This window comes from Schistocerca serialis, chromosome 4, assembly GCF_023864345.2.
Source record: "Schistocerca serialis cubense isolate TAMUIC-IGC-003099 chromosome 4, iqSchSeri2.2, whole genome shotgun sequence".
Taxonomy (NCBI): domain Eukaryota; kingdom Metazoa; phylum Arthropoda; class Insecta; order Orthoptera; family Acrididae; genus Schistocerca; species Schistocerca serialis.
In genome coordinates this window covers 214,587,790-214,615,517 of record NC_064641.1, presented here as the reverse complement: position 1 = coordinate 214,615,517, position 27,728 = coordinate 214,587,790, and positions in this window count along the sequence as shown.

The window sequence follows — 27,728 nt, the reverse complement described above, 5'->3', positions numbered from 1 at the left end:
GTCTTAAAAATAAATTATAAAATGAAGAATGACAAAAGTAAAACGAAGGTAATGTAATTCAGTCCAGTCTAATTAGATAAATTCGGTAATGAGACTCTGAAAGTAACAGAGCGTATAGATATTTAGGGAAGAAAATAATTTTCGATATCAGAAATAATAATGACATTAAACGCAGAGTTGTAACTGAAAAAAAATTATTACTTGAAGAGAAAAATATGTTAATTTACAGTATAAATGTCTTAGAGAATGTTTTTGAAAGAACTTGCCTGGAATGTAGCCTAATAAGAAAGTGAAACGTGGATGATAAAGAGTACGGACGAGATGAGTATAGAAGCTTTTGAAACATGGTACTACAGAAGAAAGCTGAAAATTGGCTATGTACATAGAAAAGCTCTAGAAGAGGCACTGAATCGAATCAGGGAGAAAAGAGTGTTATTGCGGAACAATGAATGACAAGAGAACGGTTGATAGAACTCACCATGCTGCATCAAAGAATAAATAACTATTATTTCGGTACTGGAGGGAAGCTTGTATGTGCTTGTGTGTTTGGAAAATTTTTGGAAATTTGTGGTAAGTTTCTATGGGACCAAACTGCTGAGGTCATTAGTTCCTGGATTTACGCACTACTTAATCTAACTTAAATTAATTTACGCAAAGTGCAACACACACATGCCCGCATCTCGTGGTCGTGCGGTAGCGTTCTCGCTTCCCACGCCCGGGTTCCCGGGTTCGATTCCCGGCGGGGTCAGGGATTTTCTCTGCCTCGTGATGGCTGGGTGTTGTGTGATGTCCTTAGGTTAGTTAGGTTTAATTAGTTCTAAGTTCTAGGGGACTGATGACCATAGATGTTAAGTCCCATAGTGCTCAGAGCCAGCCAACACACACACCCATGCCTGAGGGAGGACTCGAACCTCCAACAGGGGGAGCCGCGCGAATCGTGACAAGGCGCCCTACAACACGCGGCTACTCCGCACGGCGCTTGTGTGTTTATTGGAGGGGTAAAACTGTAGAGGAAGACGAGGGTTGGAATACATTAGCCACTCTCAAATTTTAGTACAGTGGTTGGATAAAAATATCGAAATACCATGCGAAATGGACGCGTGAACATAAATGCAGATACTAGCCAAGCATGAGGTTGAGCTATTGTATCTGACCAGGAACAGCACTTGAGTAATATCCTCATTACGTTCCAAGTGTCAGACATGGTAATAACAGTATTCTGATCATTGCACTATGTCGGACCCAAGTGAATTGCACGTTGATAAATTTTTGGCGCTCGTATTTTGGGTGCTTCCGTAATCAAGGTAGCTGAAATGGTGGCACCGTATCAATAATAAACATGACAACGTCACCCTCTAAGCCAAAGAGCGAACAAAAGTGTGTTATGTGTGATTCTGACGGACACTTAAGAGGATTGTGGCGGAAAATAAGAATGGCTCAAAATGGCTCTGAGCACTATGGGACTTAACATCTGTGGTCATCAGTCCCCTAGAACTTAGAACTACTTAAACCTAACTAACCTAAGGACATCACACACATCCATGCCCGAGGCAGGATTCGAACCCGCGACCGTAGCGGTCGCGCGATTCCGGACTGAGCGCCTTAACCGCGAGACCGCGGAAAATAAGAGAACAACAGCAGCAAAAGTCACTGCAAAACTACACTCATGCTCATAAATTAAGGATAGTTGCAGAATGTGCTGCTACACAACGTGGCATTACACAAAACTGGAGCTAATAGCATAGGCACATAGGGAACACACATGACACAGATATGTAAGTCCACGGTATTGGTGACAGGTTGAGAAAACCGACCCGAAACATATGTGCTACAAAATGCCACTGTTTCCTGCTCGTGTACCCCGACATCAATATGGGATATGATTACCATGCACACGTGCACAGTCGGCACAACGAGTTGGCATACTCTGGATCAGATGGTTGAGCAGCTGCTGGGGTATAGCCTCCCATTCTTGCACCAATCCCTGTCAGAGATCCGAAGTGTCCTAGGGGTTTGAAGACGTGCAGCTATACGTCGACTGAGAGCATCCCAGACGTGCTCGATGGGGTTTAGGTCTGGAGAACAGGCAGGCCACTCCATTCGCCTGATTCTTTTGTTTCAAGGTACTCCTCCACGATGGCAGCTCGGTGGGCCGTGCGTTATCATCCATCAGGAGGAAGGTGGGACCCAAGGCACCCCTGAAAAGGCAGACATGTGCAAAATGACGTCCTGATACTCCTGACCTGTTACAGTTCCTCTGTCAGAGACATGGTGGGGTGTACGTACACCAATCATAATCCCACCCTACACCATCAAACCACGACCTCCATACTGGCCCCTTTCAAGGATATTAAGGGGTTGGTATCTGGTTCCTGGTTCACGCCAGTTGCGAGAATCACTGTTCAGACTATACCTGGACTCGTCCGTGAAAATAACCTGGGACCAATGTCCCATTGACCATCTACTGTGTTCTTGACAACAGGCTTTACAGTCTCTCCTGTGACCAGGGGTCAGTGGAATGCACCTTGCAGGTCTCCGGGCAAATAAACCAAGTCTGTTCAGTCGTCTGTAGACTGTGTGTCTGGAGACAACTGTTCCAGTGGCTGCGGTAAGGTCCCGAGAAGGCTACCTGCAGTACCCCATGGCCGTCTACGGGCTCTGATGGTGAGATATCGGTCTTCTTGTGGTGTTGTACACTGTGGACGTCCCGTACTGTAGCGCCTGGACACGTTTCCTGTCTGCTGGAATCCTTGCCATAACCTTGAGATCACACTTGTGGCACACGGAGGGCCCGTGCTACGACCTGCTGTGTTTGGCCAGCCTCCAGTCGCCCTAGTATTCTACCCCTCATAACGTCATGAATATGTGTTATTTGAGCCATTTTCAACACACAATCACCATTAGCACGTCTGAAAACGTCTGCACACGTACTCGCTGCACGTACTCTGACATGCACCAACACACCTCTGCATATGTTGACCGCTGCCAGCGGCATTGTGCGAGGACCGCAGGTCAAATGCACCGCATGGTCATACCGCGACACCGCCCACCAGAGCGTTGTTTCACCATGTATCAGCAGTATCCCTAATTTATGAGCATGAGTGTAGATGTCAGACTCGCGAACCATATCGCCACCAAGAGAAGACAAAGGGAGCTCCATAGGCAGGGAATTGCTGATCGAGGTAGAATTCCAAAAACACTCATGAGTGATGCAAATCACCGCAATAGGGAAACGTAATGCCGAAGCCATAAAACGTGTGCTATGAAGCAATGGAAGAAAATCATTTGATCGTAAGAGTCTTGTTTCACACTGTTCACTTTTGGCCATGTTCACATCCCAAGAGTGAAACATTGCAGGGGTCGACGATCATTTGGGCAGCCGTATCGTGGTATTTTTTTAGCCCATGGTTACATTACAAGGTCGCATTACAACCGAGGATTAAGTGACCGTTTTGGCTGATCAGGTCTATTCAACTGTGAAAAGTTTGTGCCGCAGTTATATATCTGTCTTCCAAGGTGACAGGGCCACTGTTCACTCATTTCGCATCTTTCAGGACTGGTTCTGCGCACGCGAGGATGAATTGTTGTATGTCCCCTGGCTACCACAATCACCAGATCTCAATATCATTGAGCCTTTGCAGTCTAACTTGGAGTGTGGGGTGCGTGATCGCTACGCACTTCCATCATCGTTACCTGAATTTTCCACTTGTTTTGCTCGAAGAATTGTATACGGCTCCCTTAAAAACCATACAGGACCGGTATTTATCCAGTCGGAGACGACTGGATACTGTTTTGAACGCCTAAGGGCTCCCTGCACCGTACCATGCATGATAATCTGGTGTGTTATTGGTGTTTCCATACTTTTATCCACCCCCTGTTGAGTGCAGTAGTTAAGTAGAGGTGAGGAAACTTGCACAGGATAGACTGGGGCAAAAGCCTCTTCAAATCAGTCTTCGGGCTGAAGACCCTACAGCAACAGTTATATACGTATATGAGCCGTTTAACCACTGAAAATATTGTAAGGACAGTTAAAGTAAATGACTGTATCTTTACTGTGGTTATTAGCTGACTTGCAAGCGTACAAATATAATAGGTAGAATATTAAGAGTCCTACAAACTAGAAAGTGGTTATTCGTTGCGCGAAACGTCACTTTCGTATCTTTAACGCTAGTGAGCTACATGAATGTCAGCAGTCATGTGCAGTAATTTTTTTTTTCCTTTGTGGAGTCAACGCGCGCATCGTAAAATCTTAGACACAAAATGCTATGTTAGTTGTTACGTTTGAATGCCAGTTCACCCAACTTGCTCCGTAACTTCTGATAGAAGTAAGTCATCTACAAAAAACGATGGGATCGATTGATCCACAAGGTGTGCTATGAATTTTTCTCTAATTAAACTGCCGTATGCTACACCACATTAAAAACGGGAAAGGATGTCTGCCTCTTACACACCGCAGCTTACTCCACCGACGCAAATTTACTACACATTTCATACCCACATGTGCGTTAGGCACTGAAAAGGAGCAAAGGCACGAATTAAAAATTTTAACTGTAAGCAATAAAAATATTACGAGAGTTGAATGAAAAGTAATGCCTCCACCTTCTTTAATTCGGTTTAGATGGGAATATTTTAATAAATCAAACACAGAAATAATCCATAGAATGTGATCTTTAATTACCAGTATTCACTTTCCCACATAATCACCAGCCAATCGGATACATTTCTGCCAACAATGAACATTTTTTCTGAAGCCGTCACGGAAGAAGTCGACACTCTGTTTCCGCAACCACAGTCCCACAGTTCTCTCAGCGTCTTCATCAGAAGCATAATGATGTCCCCGCAGATCGTATTTCATTATCGGGAACAGATGGAAGTCAGACGGTGCAAAATCTGGACTGTATGGAGGATGCCGTACGGTGGAGAGATTCAGTATCTGAAATTGTGCTGTGGTGGCATTGCCATGCTGCAGGAAAACATTTGCCTTTTCCTTTCGGACTCTTGTTAACCGTCGTTTCAGAATTCGCATCGTTGTGATGTAATTTACTGTTGTTCCGCGATCAAGGAAATCAACATGGATAACACCCTCTGCGTCCCAGAACACTGTGGCCCTACAGCTGAGGGCTGGGTCTTGAATTTCTTTTTTGGGGCGAGTCTTTGTGTCGATATTCCATAGACCGACGTGTCGTCTCCGGGTCGTGGTGGTGCACCCACTTTTCGTCTGGTGTCACAATTGAATGGGGAAAGGCGTCACCTTCATTCTCGTAACGTGAGAGGAGTTCCTAGCAAATTTCAAGTTTGTGCGCTTTCATTTCAGGAGTCAGCATCCGGGGTACCCATCGTGGACAGATCTTCCGATAGCCAAGCAAAGCAATAATGTGACGCACAAGTTCTTGTGAAATGCCGATTGTGCTTGCAATTTCTCTCCGAGTGATACGACGATCGTCCTAAATCAATCTGTCAACATTTTGCTTGTGAAACTTGGTCCTTGCTGTCACAGGACGTCCAACTCTTTGTTTGTCACGCAGGTCAGATGTTCCCGCCTCAACATCTTTAAACTTACTCGCCCAACGACGCACAGTACTCACATCAACACAATCACCATAAACTCCTTTCATTCTCTGATGAACTTCCTTTGGGGTGACACCTTCTGCTGTCAGGAATTCAATGACTGCACGTTGCTTAAATCGCATTGACCGACAGTCTGCGCAGGGTTCCGTTCTTTACACTTTACAATACAAGCCTTCAATGCTAAGGCTTCTCGCCATCTGGAGCTGTAGAGAAGAGAATACGGAACAAGCCAGTACATTCCGCATACCAATGCTGCCAACTGTTGAAAAGTTACGAAGGTGGAGGCATTACTTTTCGGTCAACCCTCGTATTTGTTTAAAAATGTGAAATTATTTTGTTCACAAGGAAGCAAAATTTTTTTCTTTGTATTGGACTTGTCTATATCACCAGGTCATAGGTTCTGTTTTCAACCGCTGTAGAAGACTCTGTCGACTGCTAATAAAGATTTTAAGACCTACGTGTTAATGCTGAAAAGATCCTCTCAGCTAAACCACTCAGAAATGAACCATCCTATGTTCATATCGCTTCTCAACCAGGTAAATGTCAATTTTTGGAAGTATTTTTGCAGGAGTATATGTGATCCCTAGCTGTGTAACCGTCCTCTCATTCTATCAAAAATTTCACGGCGGGTTAGTTCATCTGCATTTAGTTCGCGACTGACATGTTCCCAGACTTCTTGAAATTGAATAGTAGTTGCACAGCACCATTTCTTTGAATTCATTCACTTAATTAACAGTATAGTGAACGTCACGATCTGTATTTCATAATTCCTTGTATCAGACAATGTATCAGTAATTGGGATAACACATGCAACAGGAAAGTCGAGAAAACTGAAGCATCGTGCACGTTGATTTCAAGCTCAGGATTTGAGGTATTTGTTTCTTCTTTGCTTATTTCGTCTACGTCTATCGTTCCTAAAATTTCACCAAAAGAAATTTTCAGCTATGGAGCATCGGAAACTCATTTAAATGCCAACGTCTACCAAACAAAGAAGATACAATAAGTTGTACTTTTTAAAGTAAAAGACAAATTCTTTCGGGTGCTAACTGCGTCCAATATTTTGTGTATCTGTAACTGCCTGTCACCTGGAACTTACAAATGAAACCCGTATTTTTCTACATCTGTTCAGGAAACGCACTCGGTGTACAGCACACACACACACTTCAGCGCTTCTTCTAATTTCGAAAGAAATGTCATCTGGACTAAATAGCTGATTTTTTGTAAGGGTTTTTTTAGAACTTTCTTGTGGTGAACTTACCACGAGTTTTCTCGGGGTTCTGCATTTATTGAGAGTCAAACTTTAAAAAATTTAATTTAAAATTGGAACAAAAATATTTTGTGTGCTAAACCGTCTTATTGTGAAACGCTAAAAAACAACTGCAAGACGGACGTTACAACAGTGTTTGCAGCGATCTTCTTCATGGCAGGTAAACTCATTTGAGTCGCCCTGAAGCGGATCGCTGCAGTTTTGAAGAAAAAGGCAGTTTTATAATTGTTTTAGTGTTTCATAATGTCGCAGCATAATTAACTGACGTTAGAGTTCTATGTACGTACATTAAATTATAACGTGCTAGATCTCTGTAAACTTCACGCCGAGACTAACAGCTTAACTGCAGCACACGGTGGACGAGTTCGCAGTCAGCCCAGAGATTTACAGTACAGGTCGCTAATGGGGACACGTAGCGTAAAGTGGAGTGTGACACACTTTGAGGACAGCATATTCGATCATTTATTCAGCAGTATCTTCACTTCTGTTTCCTATTTCCTACAAGATCCATTTCACATGTGCATACACTGGCGCACTGGTACCCATCAAGGAAAAATCATAAACGAAAGAAATTTTGTCAAGTATGGCAAGGTGCACGTAACGTGTGAAGCGTAGGATTCGAAATTAATAATGCAGAGGAACAGTTGGATATTATTTGTGGTCGAGATCCGAAACTGAAATGTACTAAATCAATGTGTCAATTTGAATCAGCACAAGTTATTTCAGTCAGAAGTGACCCTACCGCAAACAGGCACTCTTAAGTTAGATCAAAATTACGTATCGTATGAGAGTAGATACCAAGTCTGTCTGTGCTGGTTGATCTTTGAGGGGAACTGGCATTGGCTAGCTATTGTAGCAATGCATATTGACATTAATGTGAGACGTATGCTGTTGCTCCACCTTTCTTCATATTCAGGTAAGAAAGCGCTTTTATTGGGATCAAAAGTAAAATATGCTCATCGTAATTTAAATGGTTTTAATCAAACATCCACTGCAGTTTAATTTAGTTGTTTAGTTTGTATTGTATTGAACTGGGGAGCTAGAAACGACGGAGAGGCTTCGTCCCCGCCGTAGCCCTCAGTGGTTCACAACCCCGCAACAGGCTACAGCAGTCCACTCACCCTACCGCCGCCCCACATCGAACCCAGGGTTCGGCACCAGGCACCAAGTGGAATGCCCCCCCCCCACCCCCCGTCTCACACCAGACTTGAGAAACCCCAACTGTCTGGGTGGTAATTGTCGTGTACACGTACCTGGAGACAGTGTTTGCACAGCAATCGCCGACATAGTGTAACTGAGGCGGAATAAGGGGAACCAGCCCGCATTCACCGAGGCAGATGGAAAACCACCTTAAAAACCATCCACAGACTGGCCAGCACACCGGACCTCGACACTAATCCACCGCGCGGATTCGTGCCGGGGTACGGCACGCCTTCCCGCCAGGAAAGCAGTGCGTTAGACCGGGCGGCTAACCGGGCGGGCTACTGTTTAGTTTACTTGGTACTGTTCTCTTAAACACACGCTAGGTGCTGTTTCTCATATGATGTGATATAATGATACATTTGTCAGCTAGTGAACTGCTGGTGGTTATTTAGAAACTGCCAGAAAGCAACAGCAGAGAAGACAGCATTGACCTAATAGGAATGTGCCTACACAATCGTATGTTTATTTGGCGGAGAATTTCACCCTTTTTCGTGCAACTGCAGGAAACGAAGCTGCATTTTAGAACATAACACAACTGCAGACAGTGACCCAATGAAGGAAACCAAGCCAGAAACGGAAAAGGATATTTTTTAGTAACGTGGACGTATTGATCAATGTATGCAAACATTTGTTCATTTTCTAATCTTACTGTGTAAGTGATCTCTTCTGTTGTTAATATATTACTCGTGATGGACTGTAGAATAATATAAAGTGTCTCATACATGTAAAATATTATCTAGGCTGTACCTATAATATAATTTGAAAATATTATTCTGTATTTAACGTAACACTGCGGCCTTGTTAGATGTATATTTTATCTACGTTAAATGTTGTAGCTACTGAAATCCTTGTACGTCAATGTTTATTTACGAATATGAATTTCACAAATACATTGGTAGAAAGGTTATCACTTTCGAGAAACAACTCGTTTGTAATTAAACATAAAAAGTAACTTATCAACTGTGAAAAGTTAAGTACCTTAATGTAAATAATCAACATTTGTGATTGTTAATGATACACTACTGGCCATTAAAATTGCTACACCAAGAAGAAATGTAGATGATAAACGGGTATTCATTGGACCAATATATTATACTAGAACTGACATGTGATTACATTTTCACGCAATTTGGGTGCATAGACCCTGAGAAATCAGTACCCAGAACAACCACCTCTGGCCGTAATAACGGGCTTGATACGCCTGGGCATTGAGTCAAACAGAGCTTGGATGGCGTGTACAGGTACAGCTGCCCATGCAGCTTCAACACAATACCACAGTTCATCAAGAGTAGTGACTGGCGTATTGTGACGAGCCAGTTGCTCGGCCACCATTGACCAGACGTTTTCAATTGGTGAGAGATCTGAAGAACGTGCTGGCCAGGGCAGCAGTCGAACATTATTTGTATCCAGAAAGGTCCGTACAGGACCTGCAACATGCGGTCGTGCATTATCCTGCTGAAATATAGGATTTCGCAGGGATCGAGTGAAGGGTAGAGCCACGGGTCGTAACACATCTGAAATGTAACGTCCACTGTTCAAAGTGCCGTCAATGAGAACAAGAGGTGACCGAGACGTGTAACCAGTGGCACCCCATACCATAACGCCGGGTGATACGCCAGTATGACGACGACGAATACACGCTTCCAATGTGTGTTCACCGCGATGTCGCCAAACACGGATGCGACCATCATGATGCTGTAAACAGAACCTGTATTCATCCGAAAAAATGACGTTTTTCCATTCGTGCATCCAGGTTCGTCGTTGAGTACACCATCGCAGGCGCACCTGTCTGTGATGCAGCGTCAAGGGTAACCGCAGCCATGGTCTCCGAGCTGATAGTCTATGCTGCTGTAAACGTCGTCGAACTGTTCGTGCAGATGGTGGTTGTCTTGCAAACGCCCCCATCTGTTGACTCAGGGATCGAGACGCAGCAGCACGATCCGTTACAGCGATGCGGATAAGATGCCTGTCATCTCGACTGCTAGTGATACGAGGCCGTTGGGATCCAGCACGGCGTTCCGTATTACCCACCTGAACCCACCGATTCCATATTCTGCTAACAGTCATTGGATCTCGACCAACGCGACCAGCAATGTTGCGATACGATAAACCGCAATCGCGATAGGCTACAATCCGACCTTTATCAAAGTCGGAAACGTGATGGTACGCATTTCTCCTCCTTACACGAGGCATCACAACAACGTTTCACCAGGCAACGCCGGTCAACTACTGTTTGTGTATGAGAAATTGGTTGGAAACTTTCCTGATGTCAGCACGATGTAGGTGTCGCCATCAGCGCCAATCTTGTTTGAATGCTCTGAAAAGCTAATTATTTGCATATCACAGCATCTTCTTCCTGTCGGTTAAATTTCGCGTCTGTAGCACGTCATCTTCGTGGTGTAGCCATTTTAATGGCGAGTAGTGTATTTTGCAAGATCTCTCTGAAGTGCTCTATCACTACAGCTCCTGATCAAACCAGTCTATAAAACTACCCGTTTATCATTTTTGACCGATCTTTAATGCTTAACTTCCCCCTGATTAATTCACATTCGGAATAAGTGATAACCTCGCTAGATATGTCGAATTCTTTCGTGCAATAAATACGACGCCACCACTGGGACTAGCCCAGGAACCGATGGAATCCCCACCACACTCTATACCCAGCTTGAGGCTCAGTTAGCCCCTCTGTTAACTAGAATTCATCGTAGAGCCTTCGAACAAAAATCCGTGTCTTTCCTTTGCTTTCCTTGTGTTCTGCCGTGTCAGAGTCGTGTCTTCTTACGAGTTAAAGCGAGGCAAACGACCCAATCCAAAAATAATTTACATTACAAAGATGTTATTCGGTGCTACAGCTGTAACCATACTCTATAAAACCTCTGACGTGCGTATCAGAGGTTTCTTTCCACGGTACCTCGCTTAAGAGTTCCTTTCCCTTTCATTCGCGCCGAGCGACGTGGTGCAGTGGTTAGCAGACTGGACTCGCATTCGGGAGAACGACGGTGGAAGTCTCCATCCGGCCATCCAGATTTAGGTTTCGCGAGGTTTCCCTGAACCGCTCCAAGCAAATGCTTGGATGGTTCCTTTGAAAAGAGCATGGTCGATTTCTTTTAGTAACCCGAGCTTGTGTTCCATCTTTATCGACCGTGATGTCGACAGAACGTGTTAAATCCTAATCTTCCTTTCCTTCGTTTCATTTGCCTATACAGTCGAGAAGAATTTGTGCTTCAGTGCCCATGAGCGTGCCGCAATTAGTCGAATCTTTTTTTTGGGATCCCTACCGAAGCGGTATGTAGGCGATTGTAATATTCCACGATTTTGGTTACTAAAATTTAATAAGTAGGCTTTCACGGCCTATTTTACTTCTATTTTCTGGCATATACAAGACCCGGTTTTTTCAACTTCTCCCTGACGCTGTCACGTGGATCAGTTACACTAGGGACCTTCTATGCTGTATAAGTTCAATATACCCTGCAAGCCATATTCAGAATTTATGGACCCTGAGCGGAGGTAACCAACAAAAATAATTTTCACGGGAACTACGCGGTGCAACAATAACCATTCACAGACGGCAGGTGGCAGCACTAGCAGTGAAGGATATATAAAGCGTGTCGGGGGGACGCCAGAAAGAGTGCAATGGTTGTCGTAATGTGGAAACGGAGTGATTTACCTGACGTCTCTCGTTTCACTAAATTTCTTGTTTTTTTAATAACTTTTCTTAGTAATTTTGAGTAGTTTCTGTAGTGTGCAACTACTGCAGGATTGCTAGTTCTTCTTGACAACAGATACACAAGTTGAATGTGTATAGGTGATGGCTACAAAACTGATTTTCTTCAAATCCAGCAGGTTTCAGATCCAAAAACATAATGCTATTAATACCTTACGTTTTGCCGATAACCAAGCTGCTATCGCCTCCTCTGAATATGCGGAAAGCAGTTCACCTTCAGCATAACAAAGAAACAAAAGAAAAAAAAAAAAGGAACTGGGGCACCTCGAAACCTAAAACTAAATCTACGATGTTTAAGCGAAAATAAATTGTACAAAAAATATACTGATATGGGTTCTGCCTCTAACAAATGTCAGATTTTAATTACTCAGTCGGCATGTCAATTAAGAATACGACCGAGATATCGAGAGGAAAGTGATTGGTTTCTCGGGTGAGTGTGGCACAGTCAGTTGAACAATATGGAAAACCTACCATACAGAGACTCGGTTGACTTTTACAACGCAATGGCTTTCGCAACTTTTCTGTATGGCAGTAAAGTAAGGTTGCCAAAGGCCAGCGACAGAAGCAGGATTCAAGCAGCAGAAATTGTTTCGAAGGAAAGGAACACTTGTAAGAGGCTGAATCACACCCGAAATGGAAAAATCCAAGGAGAATTTAAGATCTTTTGAGTATTAGAAGAACTTCAAAACAATGGAGGCTACCATACAAAACCGTATTTCCGAAAAATTCGAATGATTTCTTCTACACCAATGAAAATAGAAACTTCGAGTTAATTTTTTTTATTTATTTTCAGCAGAACTACCACAGTTGAGAAGAGTATATCAGTTACAGGCAGGCACATATAAAGTTGAGGTATTTCTTACGATTACCTTTAGGATAAAAATTGTTACCTACCTTTCAGAAATAGTCACGGTACCCTTGACCGGGGCCAAGGTACACACCTAGACGATAGTCACACTCGTCTCATACTTTTGCGAGCGTGTCTTGAGTTAATGCATTCGTTGCATTCGCTATGCGGCACCGCGTTTCAACCAAAGTTGTTGAAAAAAGATGCATGTAATTACAGTCTTCTACAGTCTGACAAAAAAAAAGAAGGTTACCTTGAGATAAGGAGACCTTCGGCGATCCGTACGCCAGTTACGATCGATCCAGTGCTGAGATAGCTCGATGTTAAGAACTGCTCTTACATGCGGAGCAGTGCATAGTGTTCCGTCATGTGGACAAATAAAATTTTCGGCGTGTTCTAACAATTGTGAAAATACTGAGACCTGTAAAATATCCGAGTACGTGATTCCTGGGACCGCCATTTCTGCAAAAAGGTACGGACCACAAATCGATTCTCTGGAAAGTCACAAATCACACAAAGCTTTGGAGAAGTTCCCTCGTGCTTGGCTACGGTATGTGGCCTTTGCGTTCCCCATGTTAGTACGTTGCAGTGGTTCGCTTTTCCACTAAAAAGGAACATACCCTCTTCTCTAAACACAAAACGTGAAGAACTTTTGTTATCTTACATCTCCATGCCTATAATGAATTCACGTATCTCTACACGTCCTTGTTTATCATCATCATGAAAGGCTTATTGCAATTCGAATTCTAAAAAAATAACTCTGAGCACTATGGGACTTAACTTCCGAGGTCATCAGTCCCCTAGAACTTAGAACTACTTAAACCTAATTAACATAAGGACATCACACACATCCGTCCCCGAGGCAGGATTCGAACCTGCGACCGTAGCAGTCGCGCGGTTCCAGACAGTAGCGCCTAGAACCGCTCGGCCACCCCGGCCGGCCAATTCGAATTCTGTATGGTTATGGAACAATTTCCGTTTGTAAACTGTTTACGTGTTGCCGTTGATACAAATTGTGCCCGGCAAAGTGGCACTACCCAAAACCGGCGCCGACGCAACTGCGGTCCACAACCAGTCGCAGATAGCAGGGGTGAACGCCGACTGCAGAGAAGTGTGTGGGCGAATAGGCGTGCAACTGTTGAGTAACTGACCGCCCAAACAAGAGACTACCATCAGTGTCTGTAAAGTGTTAGGTTTCCGCCATGGTTAGAGTGGGCAAAATGACGCTACCCAAAATCAGCACCGAGACAACAGCAGTGCACCACGACGTAGATGAAAGGGGTGAACGTCACCTGCGGAGATGTGTAAGGCCGAATAGACGTGCAACTGGTGAGCAACTCACTGCCCAGATGAACCAAATGACTACCAACCGTGCTCTTCAACGGCCTTCCAGCGAACGTTGCTGCATATGGGCCTTCGCAGCAGACGCCTGGGTCATGCACCCATGCCGACTCCTGTTCATCGGCGACGGAAGCTGGAATTTGCACCTAAATGTCGCAACTGGACGTCCATCGAGTGGCAAGAAGTGGCCTTTCCGGATGAACCACGTTTAATGCACCATCGGACAGATGGTCGTTGGTGTGTTTGGCGTGAAACGTCTGAAAGTAAACCCCTTCGACAATCGCTGGAAGGGTCCAGGGCGGAACACATACCTTGGGAGACTTCGTAATTCTGGAAGCCACAACGGATCAATACAAGTAGGCATCTATCCTTGGAGAGCATGTCCATCCCCACGTGCAGTATGTTGTTCTCCGGCACGGTGGCATCTACCAGCAGAACAACGCAACGTGTGACACGGCTCGCAGTGTACGTGCGCGGCTTCGATGAGCATCAGGATGAGTTTAGCGTAATGCGCTGGCCACAAATTCTCCGGACTTAAATCCAATCGAGAATCTGTGAGACCACCTCAACCAGGCTGTTCGCGCCATGAATACTCAACCGAGAAACCTAGCGCAGGTAGCTGCGGCACTGGAATTCGGCATGGCTCCAGATCTCTTTCGGTACCTTTCAGAACGTCATTGATTCCCTTTCTGCACGTGTCACAGCGGTCCGGCAGCAAAAGGTGGTTACTCAGGCTTTTGACAGGTGGCCACATTAATATGACTGCATAATATACAATCGCTGGACAGATTACGAGGTGGAGGACAGTCACTGAGTTAGATAGAGACGGGTAGTCCATGAGAAGTGAAGGTCTGGAAGTGACTGTGGTCACCGGTCTATGCTACAGTGCATGGATTCGGAATGCATCCACCATGAATGATGAGCACTGCAGCGGTGATCGACTAGTCTGCGTAATCAAACGGTATGTTAACCATGGGAATCTTTCTTAAGGCGTTCTGAAGATTTAAAGCAAGCGTATCGCTGTTACACAACGCTAGTAGGAATATGGACGTTCGAGAACATAACTGAATTGTATTACGGGCGTCTTTTCGTATAAAAGTAACATAGCTGACAAAGAATTAAGGCGCTCGATCTAATAATAATTAACAGGTAGTAAGGTGAGTTGCTCTGAACATTGGTTCTTTCCACTACTATGCCTCGTTAATGCTAAGATCAGAGAGAAACGAAACTAGAACTGTCAGGAACCTGACCGATCGAAAAGGGAGGGTAGATATTAATAAAAAATGGCTCTGAGCACTATGGGACTTAATTCTTAGGTCATCAGTCCCCTAGAACTTAGAACTACTTAAACCTAACTATCCTAAGGACAACACACACACCCATGCCCGAGGCAGGATTCGAACTTGCGAGCGCAGCGGTCGCGTGGTTCCAGACTGTAGCGCCTGGAACCGCTCGGCCACCCCGGCCGGCGGTAGGTATTAATAGGCCACGTTAATGTTTTATTGGGCAACTGCCTTGCCGCAGTGGATACACCGGTTCCCGTGAGATCACCGATGTTAAGCGCTGTCTGGTGTGGTCGCCACTTGGGTGGGTAACCATCCAGGCCGCCATGCACTGTTGCCATTTTTCGGGGTGCACTCAGCCTCGTGATGCCAATTGAGGAGCTACTCGACAGAATAGTTGCGGCTTCGGTCAAGAATACCATCATAACGACCGGGAGAGCGGTGTGCTGATCCCACGCCCCTCCTATCCGCATCCTCCATTGAGGATGACACGGTGGTCGGATGGTCCCGGTGGCCACTCGTGTCCTGAAGACGGAGTGCTTTTTAATTTTTTATTGTATAGGTTAAGGCTAAAGGCAGAATGTATATGTATGTATTGACATTGGACATAAGCCTATCAGTAACAAAAATCATTATCGAGTATTCTGTTGTATAGTAACAATAAATGTGTTTGTTTTGAGTTCATTTCTTAAAAATATTTTCAACTTCCATATTTTAAAAAAGACAGATAAATCAGTTCAATAAATTTTTAATTATGAAAAGGTTTTTGTGTGTGTGAAGTTTGTTAGTTTTATGTGATGGCATTTGTGTAGTGAGGTTTAGTAGTTTCTCATGCATCTGCGTAGTCCAAGGTTAGTGCACTTTGTAAGGTATCAAATTAAATTCATTAAAAGTTATGGGCAGTAATAGTGACGTGGTAGAGAACGGCTAAACTTTTCAGTAGTGCTGTACTTATGTTGGGCTGCTGAGTGTCAAATAAAGTGTTTAAAGTTATTTTTTTGACAACCAGTAATAATCCAGTACGTTCCACTTCCCAAAATCCACGTCTCTTCCGAAACTAGTTATCACCATCAAGACTCAAGGCTCCTTCGTCTCTGAACAGGCAAACGAGCTAGTTGCAGCAGAGGATTCATGGCGCTGAGTAGTGGTCTGGGTTTCACTTCTCCAATTGGTCGGTGAACGGTGCCAATGTTCCAAAAAGTGGCGCGTGAAAACGCGTCATATCTCGGGACCTATTGATCACAGACATAAGCGGCCAAGTGCTGTGGATAGCTTTCTGGCTTAGCGACCGTTTGTATACCTGTCGGAAGAACGGGCGTATTGTAGCTAACCTACAGGTCAGGGTCAAAATTTAAACATTACTCGCCTCCTCCAGCCAAGCCAAATTGAGAAAATCGGTTGGTTCTTTTGCATTAGTTGTGATCTAAGTTAGACATAACGCGGCTTATAAAAGCACAATTTGTTCATGGGCGGGTTCCTGAGAAAACCCCGAAAAAATACATTTGGCCATGAAGAAAGTACCAGTTGTTGGGATGGCTGGTTTTTCTATTCATGGCAGGTAGTCGAATTTTTTACCATATGTTCTTAAGATGATGTTCTCGGGGAACGTTGAAACTTCTTTCGATATCATTATCCGTTACCAGGATAGAGAAGTTCGAAGTTACCGTACCTATACAGAAAATTGTGAAAACCGGTTTTAGCCGTCATTGCACCTTGGGCCGCAATTCTCTAAATAATTAATCACATTTCAAGACTACATTCGTTAGACATTCATCTGGAAACTCAATTCTCCCGTTTTCGAAAATGCATATCCACTATCAAGATATATGATTTTTGGATACCTGAAGTCCCAGTTGGGAAGACGGCCAGGTGCATAATTTCTTCTCATGGAAAATCAGCGAAATTTATACATGATCTTACGATGAATTTCTCGGGGAATATTGATACTTTTTCCGATATTCCGTTACCGATATAAAGAGATGCACGTGATATCCGGTCTGGGGGCGTAAATGTAGTTCTAACTGACGTGGTGAACACATGGCAAGGATTCCAGGGTCATCGCAAGGGTTCTGGGGCCACCAAACTATGTTTGTAGGCAGCAATTTTCACCAATTTTAAGATTATGAACCACCGTCTCTCTGTAACAATGAGAACTTCATGCCTAAACAAAAATACGCTAAGTGGAACTGCAGTGACAAAAGAACGGGCCAAAAAGGGTGTGTATATGCCTGAAAATAACTTAAAATGGCTTCTAAAAATTATATAAAACTGGAAAGATTGAAAATTCAGAATTATGTTTTCAATACAATTATTACTCTTTTAAGGTACGTATCATTTTCAATGAATTGCGATTAATGAACAAGTATACAGAAAAAATTGTAAAGCAAACGACTTTATGTTAACCTTCTTTTATACGTACTTATACTTTCAAAGTATACAAGTGTGTCGAAGTGTATAAATAAACGGTCAAAATTTTACTTACCTGTAGCATTCGTTTTGTATAAGTAGCACACCCTGGTGCAGTAGAGAAAAGAAGGGAACCAGAGGAAAAACGCTCACGTGAACATGTGTGGCATTGTAAGTCGGGAGGCCCCATCCGGGGAAGTTCGGCCGCCGAGTTGCCAGTCTTATTTGAGGCGACGCCACGTTAGGCGACTTGCGTATCGGTGATGATGAGACGGTGATGAGGGCAATATAACACACAGCGCATGAGCGGAGGTAATGTCCAATCAGGCCGGGAATCGAGTCCGGGGCTGCTGCATGGTGGGCAAACACGTTACCACTCAGATAATCAGGCGGTCTGTACGTTTTGAGAAGGAGTAGCAGAGAGGCAGCGACGGTGGAAGAGAGAGAAGAGAGGACATAGTGATGGTGGCAGATGAAGTGGCAATCAAAGGGACAGAGGGAGACGGTGAAGTCAATAGCAGTGAGTATTAAACGTCAGGAAATGTTGACGGTCAGTGGTAGTAAAAGAGAAAGAGAGATGGATGGAGACAGATCAGTGGATGAAAAAGAGAGAGAGAGCGGAGACAGTGGAAATGCAAAATACAGGTGAGTGGAGACCACACGTAGGTCTTGGATCTGCACACTAACAGACCAACGAGGTTTAACTCGTAGATACAGGCGAGGGCGCACTTAGACAGAAATTCTGAACATGTGATTATAGAGAAAAAAATTAAGTTAGACCTCCTAGAAGTTTTGAGATGCCGAGATGTGGTGGTGACAGTGGCAGTGCGAAAGAAAGGTAAATGGAGACAGTGTAAATGAGAGAGTAGCCAGTGGCAGTGGGATATGTCGTAAATCAATGGGAGGAAAAGGAGACAGTGGGAAAGAGACATGCACTGATGTGGAAAAAAAAGGGATAGCGATACGCACATATAGAGATGGCCATGATATCACGTACACAAGCTATAAACGGGCAGTGCATTGGTGAACCTGTCATTTCATCTCAGATGATTCATGTGGAAAGGTTTCCGATGTCATTATGCCCCACGACGGGAATTAACAGACTTTGAACGAGCAATTGTAGTTGGAGCTAAACGCATGGGACATTCCATTTCGGAAATCGTTGGGGAATTCAGTATTCCGAGATCCACAGTGTCAAGAGTGTGCCGAGAACTCCACATTTCAGTTCAAGCATTGCCTCTCACAACGGTCAACGCAGTGGCCGGCGGCCTTCGCTTAACGATCGAGAGCAGTGGCGTTTTGTAGGAGTTGCCAGTGCTAACAGACAAGCAAGACTGCGTGAAATAACCGCAGAAATCGATGTGGAACGTACGATGGAGTATCCTTAAGTACAATGCAGCGAAGTATGGTATTTATGGACAACGGCAGCAGACGACCAACGCGAGTGCTTTTACTAACAGCACGACATCGCCTGCAGCGTCCCTCCTGGACCCGTGATCATACCCGTTGGACCCTAGACGACTGGGCTGTGTTTATATGGTATGGACTGGGTCCTCTGGTCCAAATGAACCCATCATTGACTGGAAGTGATTATGCAGCCATTCGTGGATTTCATGATCAAAAAAAAAAAACTATGGAATTTAATGGATTACGATGCGCCATGTCGCCGGCCACAGCTGTTCGCGATTGGTTTGAAGAACCTTCTGGACAGTTCGAGCGAATCATTTGGCCACCCAGTTCCCCAACAATCCCATCGGACATATGTTGGACACTGTCAAGAGGCCATTTCGTGCACAAAATCTTGCACCAGCAGCTCTTTCGCAATTCAGCTATAGAGGTAGCAAACCCCAACATTTCTGCAGTGCGCCGAGCGGGATTAGCCGAGTGGTTTGGGGCGCTACAGTCATGCTTTGTGCGGCTGGTCCCGGCGGAGGTTCGAGTCCTTCCTCAAGCATGGTTGTGTGTGTTTGTCCTTAGGATAATTTACGTTAAGTAGTGTGTAAGCTTAGGGACTGACGCCGTTAGCAGTTAAGTTCTATACCATTTCACACACGTTTGAACATTTTTTTCTGTAGTGCACTTCAGTATTGCTGAGTCCATGCCACTTCGAATTGCTGCACTATTCCGGGCAAAAGGAAATCCGACACGATATTAGGAGGTGTCCCATGACGTAAGTGTATGTAGACAGTGCCAGTGACAGGGAGATGCTGAGTACGAAGACTAAACTGCTAGAGGGACTGGGTAAAAGCATACAGAATGTTCAGTGCTAAAAGAGAACAAATATGTTCGAGTACTGACATTTTTGTTGAGGTATCTAGAATGAGGATTGTGGCAGCTATTTCCCCACTTTTCTGTCACAGTCTAAAAAAAAACAGGTCTTTGCCTTTTCTGTGCTACGATACGGGCGTTTTACCACTGGTGATTTTATCACTGATAATTCCGAAGGAACGTTAAGCCGTTGGCACACGGACCGTGCATTCGAGCATTGAGCGTGCTGAGTTTCTGACGTCATAGCGTGGAATAGCAGAGCAATATCTGGCATGTCAGATATTCTGAGGGTGCGTCTAAGCGCTGACCAATGAGATGGCACAATGTCACTACGTCACACGCACGCCGTCTCCCTTCAGTACAGTGTTGTGAGGCGCCATATTGGCATTCAGTTCAAGCCTATATGTATATATGCCGTTTCTGAGCACCAGCAAATTGAGAATCACACGAAAACCCGTTGTTAACTGTGTGATTCGTTCCAATAAAATAATGAGAAACATCATATTCGTGGCAAAAGAGTTATTGTAACTTGCGTATTATGAGAGCAGGCTATTTGAAGGCAGCTACACACTGAAGATCCACCCAAAACGCATTGTTCTTGGTACAATTTGTTATAATTAAATTTCAATTAGTAACATATCTACGATTAAGGTTTTCAGCAAGGGGTAGCATAATATGATTAGATGCAATGTGTGGATTGTTGATTTATCGTAGCCGGCACGGTAACTCAGCGTGTTCGGTCAGAGGGTTACCTGCCCTCTGTAATAAAAAAGATGAGTTAATGGGCCAACGACGAACTGAAACGGGTGTCTTGCGACGTCTGCCCCGAGCAGATAAAAGAAATATAAAATAAAAAAATAAAGACGGGACGCAAGCTCAGCGTGTTCGGTCACAGGTTTAACTACTCTCTGTAATAAAAAAGAAACTGAGTGAACGGATCAACGAACAACCGAAGCGAGTGTCTTCGGACGTCCGCCACGAACAAATTCAACGAAGAATGTAGAACAAAGTAAGATCAACAAAAAAAAAAAAAAAAATTGAGCCGGTTGGCCTCTGTAATTAAAAAAAAAAAACTGAGTTGAAGGATCAACAAACGAACTTGAACGGATGTCATGTGACGTCCGCAACCACCAAACACAACGATCAACAACGAACAAAACGAAAAAAAATCGTAATGAGTAGCGTCACTATTCTGAATTGAGTTGTTTGTTGGGGCGGTCTTGACACTTCCATTTTTTTTTTCCTAACATTCGCGTTTTTATTAGGTTCTGATACTTTATTATTAGTTCAATATAGGTATACACTATAATATTTGATCTTATGTAAATATAAAAATGGTTCAAATGGCTCTGAGCACTATGGGACTCAACTGCTGAGGTCATTAGTCCCCTAGAACTTAGAACTAGTTAAACCTAACTAACCTAAGGACATCACAAACATCCATGCCCGAGGCAGGATTCGAACCTGCGACCGTAGCGGTCTTGCGGTTCTAGACTGCAGCGCCTTTAACCGCACGGCCACTTCGGCCGGCTATGTAAATATAGGTTCACCCCATTTTGAGGGGTGACTTTGTTCGATTGGTTTATTTTAGAGGACAGTTTGCGCTGCTTGTATAGAGATAATTTGCTCACTTTTCTTTTACACTTCGTAATTCACATGTTGCAAAGATTCTGCTACTGGGTAGGAACAGTGATCAAGTTAGACTGACCTTGGGGTTTTACTAACATGTGGGAATGATGAAATAATGTTTATCTTATGCCGAGAAGTATTCCAAATTTGTACCGCGCTGTTTGTAATGGAACTTTTATAAGCCTGTGTCCATATTGATTGGACGTGGTACTTCCCTTTTCGTGGACGATGGAGGAAATGTGCGTTTCAATAGGGCTAAAAATGTTCAAATATGTGTGAAATCTTATGGGACTTAACTGATAAGGTCATCAGTTCCTAAGCTTACACACTACTTAACCTAAATATCCTAAGGACGAACACACACTCCCATGCCCGAGGGAGGACTCGAAACTCCGCCGGGACCAGCCGCACAGTCCAATACTGCAGCGCCTGACGCAGTGGCCGTGCGGTTCTAGGCGCTACAGTCTGGAATCGCGCGACCGCTACGGTCGCAGGTTCGAATCCTGCCTCGGGCATGGATGTGAGTGATGTCCTTAGGTTAGTAAGGTTTAAGTAGTTCTAAGTTCTAGGGGACTGGTGACCACAGCAGTGAAGTCCCATAGTGCTCAGAGCCATTTGAACCACTTTTTTTGCAGCGCCTGAGACCGCTCGGCTAATCCCGCGCGGCTCAATAGGGCTAACGTGGGAATTTTACGCGCTCCCTTTGAGTAAGCAGTGTGATTTACGAACTAGAAACTTCCCTCAACTGCCGCTGGAGTGCGTTGCGATCGCGAATACCACGCTGGGCCCCACGTACCGTATGCACAAGTCGCTTCGTTCCTGAGCGTTCAGCAGCACGTTGAACTTGGCACGCTCAGTGTTAACGTTCGACAGCACGGTCCGTGTGCCGACAGCTTTAGATATGCTCCCTGTCTCATTTGATCGCAAGTATTTCAAAGCTGTGTTTAACTCTGACTGGATCCCATACGTCTGTCATATGGACTTGCGTTTGTTGTTGTTACGGTCAGTAAACAGGTGTGCGCGCGGAATACGTATGTGCGCGGAGACGCGCGCTGAAAGTGAGAGTGCGTGCAGGGGGCCGCGCGTCCGGCGGAGCGCTCGTGGTGCGGAACGAGGAAGACGGCGGCGTGGGCGCCCGAGCCGGCTCTTCCCAGAGCGGCGGAGGCAGGCTGCGGCGGCGCGTGGGAGGGTGAACGCTCGCCGGCCAACGACTCGTGCGCCACGGCGGCGGCCGGGCGCCTGCGCACTCAGCGAAACGCACGCCAAGTGTCGTCCGCCCGCCTTATCTGCCTACAGCGCGGGCCGGGCCGGGCCACACCACTGCTGCTTTGGATACGCCACTGCTCAAACTCGCTGCTCGGCGATATTCCTGCCAAAATTCTTGACGAATTTCACACCCAAACATACAGCAGTATTTTTCTAATGTTGTGTTGTTTGGTCTTCAGCCCGAAGGTTGGTTGATGCAGCTCTCCATGGTACTCTTTAGTGTGGTCCATTGATACTGACCGGGCCTAATATCTCACGAAATAAGCATCAAACGAAAAAACTACAAACAACGAAACCCGTCTGGCTTGAAGGGGGAAACCATATGGCGCTATGGTTGGCCTGCTAGATGGCGCTGCCACAAGTCAAATGGATATCAACTGCGTTTTTTTTTTTAAAATAGGAGCCCCCATTTTTTATTACATATTCTACATCTACATCTACATTTATACCTCGCAAGCCACCCAACGGTGTGTGGTGGAGGGTCCTTTACGTGCCACTGTCATTACCTCCCTTTCCTGTTCCAGTCGCGTATGGATCGCAGGAAGAACGACTGCCGGAAAGCCTCCATGCGCGCTCGAATCTCTCTAATTTTACACTCGTGATCTCCTCTGGAGGTATAAGCAGGGCGAAGCAATATATTCGATACCTCATCCAGAAACGCACCCTCTCGAAACCTGGACAGCAAGCTACACCCCAATGCAGAGAGCCTGTCTTGCAGAGTCTGAGTTTGATAAACATCTCCGTGACGCTATCACGCTTACAAAACGACCCTGTGACGAAACGCGCCGCTCTTCCTTGGATCTTCTCGATCTCCTCTGTCAACCAGACCTGGTACGGATCCCACACTGATGAGCAATACTCAAGTATAGGTCGAACGAGTGTTCTTAAGCCACCTCCTTTGTTGATGGACTACATTTTCTAAGGACTCTCCCAGTGTATCTCAACCTCACACCCGCCTTACCAACAATTAATTTTATATGATCATTCCACTTCAAATCATTCCGTACGCATACTCCCAGATATTTTACAGAAGTAATTGCTACCAGTTTTTGTTCCGTTACCATATAATCATACAATAAAGGAGCCTTATTTCTACGTATTCACAATAAATTACATTTGTCTATGTTAAGGGTCAGTTGCCACTCCTTGCACCAAGTGCCTATCCGCTGCAGATCTTCCTGCATGTCGCTGCAATTTTCTAATGCTGCATCTTCTCTGTATACTACAGCACCATCCGCGAAAAGCCGCATGGAACTTCCGACACTATCTACTAGGTTATTTATATACAGGGTGAGTCACCTAACATTACCGCTGGATATATTTCGTAAACCACATCAAATACTGACGAATCGATTCCACAGACCGAACGTGAGGAGAGGGGCTAGTGTAATTGGTTAATACAAACCATAAAAAAATGCACGGAAGTATGTTTTTTAACACAAACCTACGTTTTTTTAAATGGAACCCCGTTAGTTTTGTTAGCACAACTGAACATATAAACAAATACGTAATCAGTGCCGTTTGTTGCACTGTAAAATGTTAATTACATCCGGAGATATTGTAACCTTAAGTTGACGCTTGAGTACCAGTCCCCCGCTGTTCGATCGTGTGCATCGGAGAGCACCGAATTACGTAGGGATCCAATGGGAACGGTGATGGACCTTAGGTACAGAAGAGACTGGAGCAGCACATTACGTCCACATGCTAACTCCTTTTTATTGGTCTTTTTCACTGACGCACATGTACATTACCATGAGGGGTGAGGTACACGGACACACGTGGTTTCCGTTTTCAATCATGGAGTGGAATAGAGTGTGTCCCGACATGTCAGGCCAATAGATGTTCAATGTCGTGGCCATCATTAGCTGCACACAATTGCAATCTCTGGCGTAATGAATGTCGTACATGCCGCAGTACATCTGGCGTAATGTCGCCGCAGGCTGCGACAATACGTTGTTTCGTATCCTCTGGGGTTGTAGGCACATCACGGTACACATTCTCCTTTAACGTACCCCACAGAAAGAAGTCCAGAGGTGTAAGATCAGGAGAACGGGCTAGCCAATTTATGCGTCCTCCACGTCCTATGAAACGCCCGTCGAACATCCTGTCAAGGGTCAGCCTAGTGTCAATTGCGGAATGTGCAGGTGCACCATCATGCTGATACCACATACGTCGACGCGTTTCCAGTGGGACATTTTCGAGCAACGTTGGCAGATCATTCTGTAGAAACGCGATGTATGTTGCAGCTGTTTGGGCCCCTGCAATGAAGTGAGGACCAATGAGGTGGTCGCCAATGATTCCGCACCATACATTTACAGTCCACCGTCGCTGTCGCTCTACCTGTCTGAGCCAGAGAGGATTGTCCACGGACCAGTAATGCATGTTCCATAGATTCACTGCCCCGTGGGTTGTGAAACCCGCTTCATCGGTAAACAGGTAGAACTGCAACGCATTCTCTGTTAATCCCCATTGACAGAATTTCACTCGATGATTAAAGTCATCACCATGTAATTGCTGATGTAGCGACACATGAAACGGGTGAAAGCGGTGACGATGCAGTGTGCGCATGACATTACTTTGACTCAGTCCACCGGCTCTCGCAATGTCCCGTGTACTCATGTGTGGGTTCATGGCAACAGCAGCTAACACACCAACTGCACCCGCTTCTCCTGTGACGGGCCTGTTACGGACCCGTTTGCGTGCTACGACCATACCTGTTGCATACAGTTGGCGGTAGATGTTTTGCAACGTGCGGCACGTTGGATGCTCTCTGTCCGGGTACCGTTCTGCATACACCCTGCAGGCTTCTGCTGCATTTCGTCGACACTCGCCATAGATGAGTATCATTTCCGCCTTTTCAGAGTTCGAATACACCATGATCACAGTTCCTACAACACTACGCTATCACAGACGTCTGGTAACACGGTGTAATACAGTTGGTCTGCGTGCGGAGACGAATGCCGAATAACAATAGCAGCAAGCGCTACATGCGGACACTGCGACAGCTAGACCAAACCACAACAGTGCACTACAGCCACACTCGTAAACACGGTCGTCATCGTAAACATGTCCCTGCAGATGCTGCTCGCCGACCGTGGCCCGTGTTTGTTACAACACACAACTGAACGTCGGAGGTTTCAAGCGTCAACTTTATGTTACAGTATCTCCGGATGTAATTAACATTTTACATGTTCAGATGTGCTAACAAAACTAACGTGGTTCCGTTTAAAAAAACGTAGGTTTGTGTTAAAAAACATACTTCCGTGCATTTTTGTATGGTTTGTATTAAACAATTACACTAGCCCCTCTCCTCACGTTCGGTCTGTGGAATCGGTTCGTCAGTATTTGATGTGGTTTACGAAATATATTCAGCGGTAACGTTAGGTGACTCACCCTGTGTATTGTGAAAAGCAATGGTCCCATAACTCTCCCCTGTGGCACTCCAGATGTTACTTTAACGTCTGTAGACATCTCTCCATTGAGAACAACATGCTGTGTTCTGTTTGCTAAAAACTCTTCAATCTAGCCACACAGCTGGTCTGATATTCCGTACGCTCTTACTTTGCTTATCAGGCGACAGTGCGGAACTGTATCGAACGCCTTCCGGAAGTCAAGGAAAATGGCATGTGTAGTACGTAAAGAAATATCAATGTTTTAGTTGGACTACTTTTTTCGCTTTGTGATAGATGGCGCTGTAATACTCACGTATACGTACGTGGTATCACGTAACATTCCGCCAGTGCGGACGGTATTTGCTATGTGATACATTACCCGTGTTAAAATGGACCGTTTACCAATTGCGGAAAACGTCGATATCGTGTTGATGTATGGCTATTGTGATCAAAATGCTCAACGGGCGTGTGCTATGCATGCTGCCCGGTATCCAGGACGACATCATCCAAGTGTCCGGACCGTTCGTTGGATAGTTACGTTATTTAAGGAAACAGGAAGTGTTCAGCCACATGTGAAACGTCAACGACGACCTGCAACAAATGATGATGCCCTAGTAGGTGTTTTAGCTGCTGTCGCGGCTAATCCGCACATCAGTAGCAGACAAATTGCGCGGGAATCGGGAATCTCGAAAACGTCGGTGTTGAGGATGCTACATCAACATCGATTGCACCCGTACCGTATTTCTATGCACAAAGAATTGCATGGCGACGAGTTTGAACGTCGTGCACAGTTCTGCCACTGGGCACAAGAGAAATTACGGGACGATGACAGATTTTTTACACGCGTTCTATTTAGCGACGAAGCGTCATTCACCAACAGCGGTAACGTAAACCGGCATAATATGCACTATTGGGCAACAGAAAATCCATGATGGCTGCGAAAAGAGGAACATCAGCGAACTTGGCGGGTTAATATACGGTGCGACATTATGAGAGGAAGGATAATTGGCCCCCATTTTATCGATGGCAATCTAAATGGTGCAATGTATGCTGATTTCTTACGTCATGTTCTACCGATGTTACTACAAGATGTTTCACTGCATGACAGAATTGCGATGTACTTCCAACCTGATGGATGTCCGGCACATAGCTCGCGTGCGGTTGAAGCGGTATTCAACAGCATATTTCGTGACAGGTGGATTGGTCGTCGAAGCACGATACCATGGCCCGCACGTTCACCGGATCTACGTCCCCGGACATTGTCAATGCATGTGCGAACATTACGGAAGGCGAACTACTTGCTGTTGAGAGGACTGTCGTTACACGTATTGCCAAATGCATTGAGGTTGACGGACATAATTTTGAGCATTTATTGCATTAATGTCGTATTTACAGGTAATCACGCTGTAACAGCAAGCGTTCTCAGAAATTATAAGCTCACAAACCGACATGTATGACATTGCAACAACCGAAATAAACAGTTCAAACGTACCTACGTTCTGTATTTTAATTTAAAAAACCTACCTGTTACTAA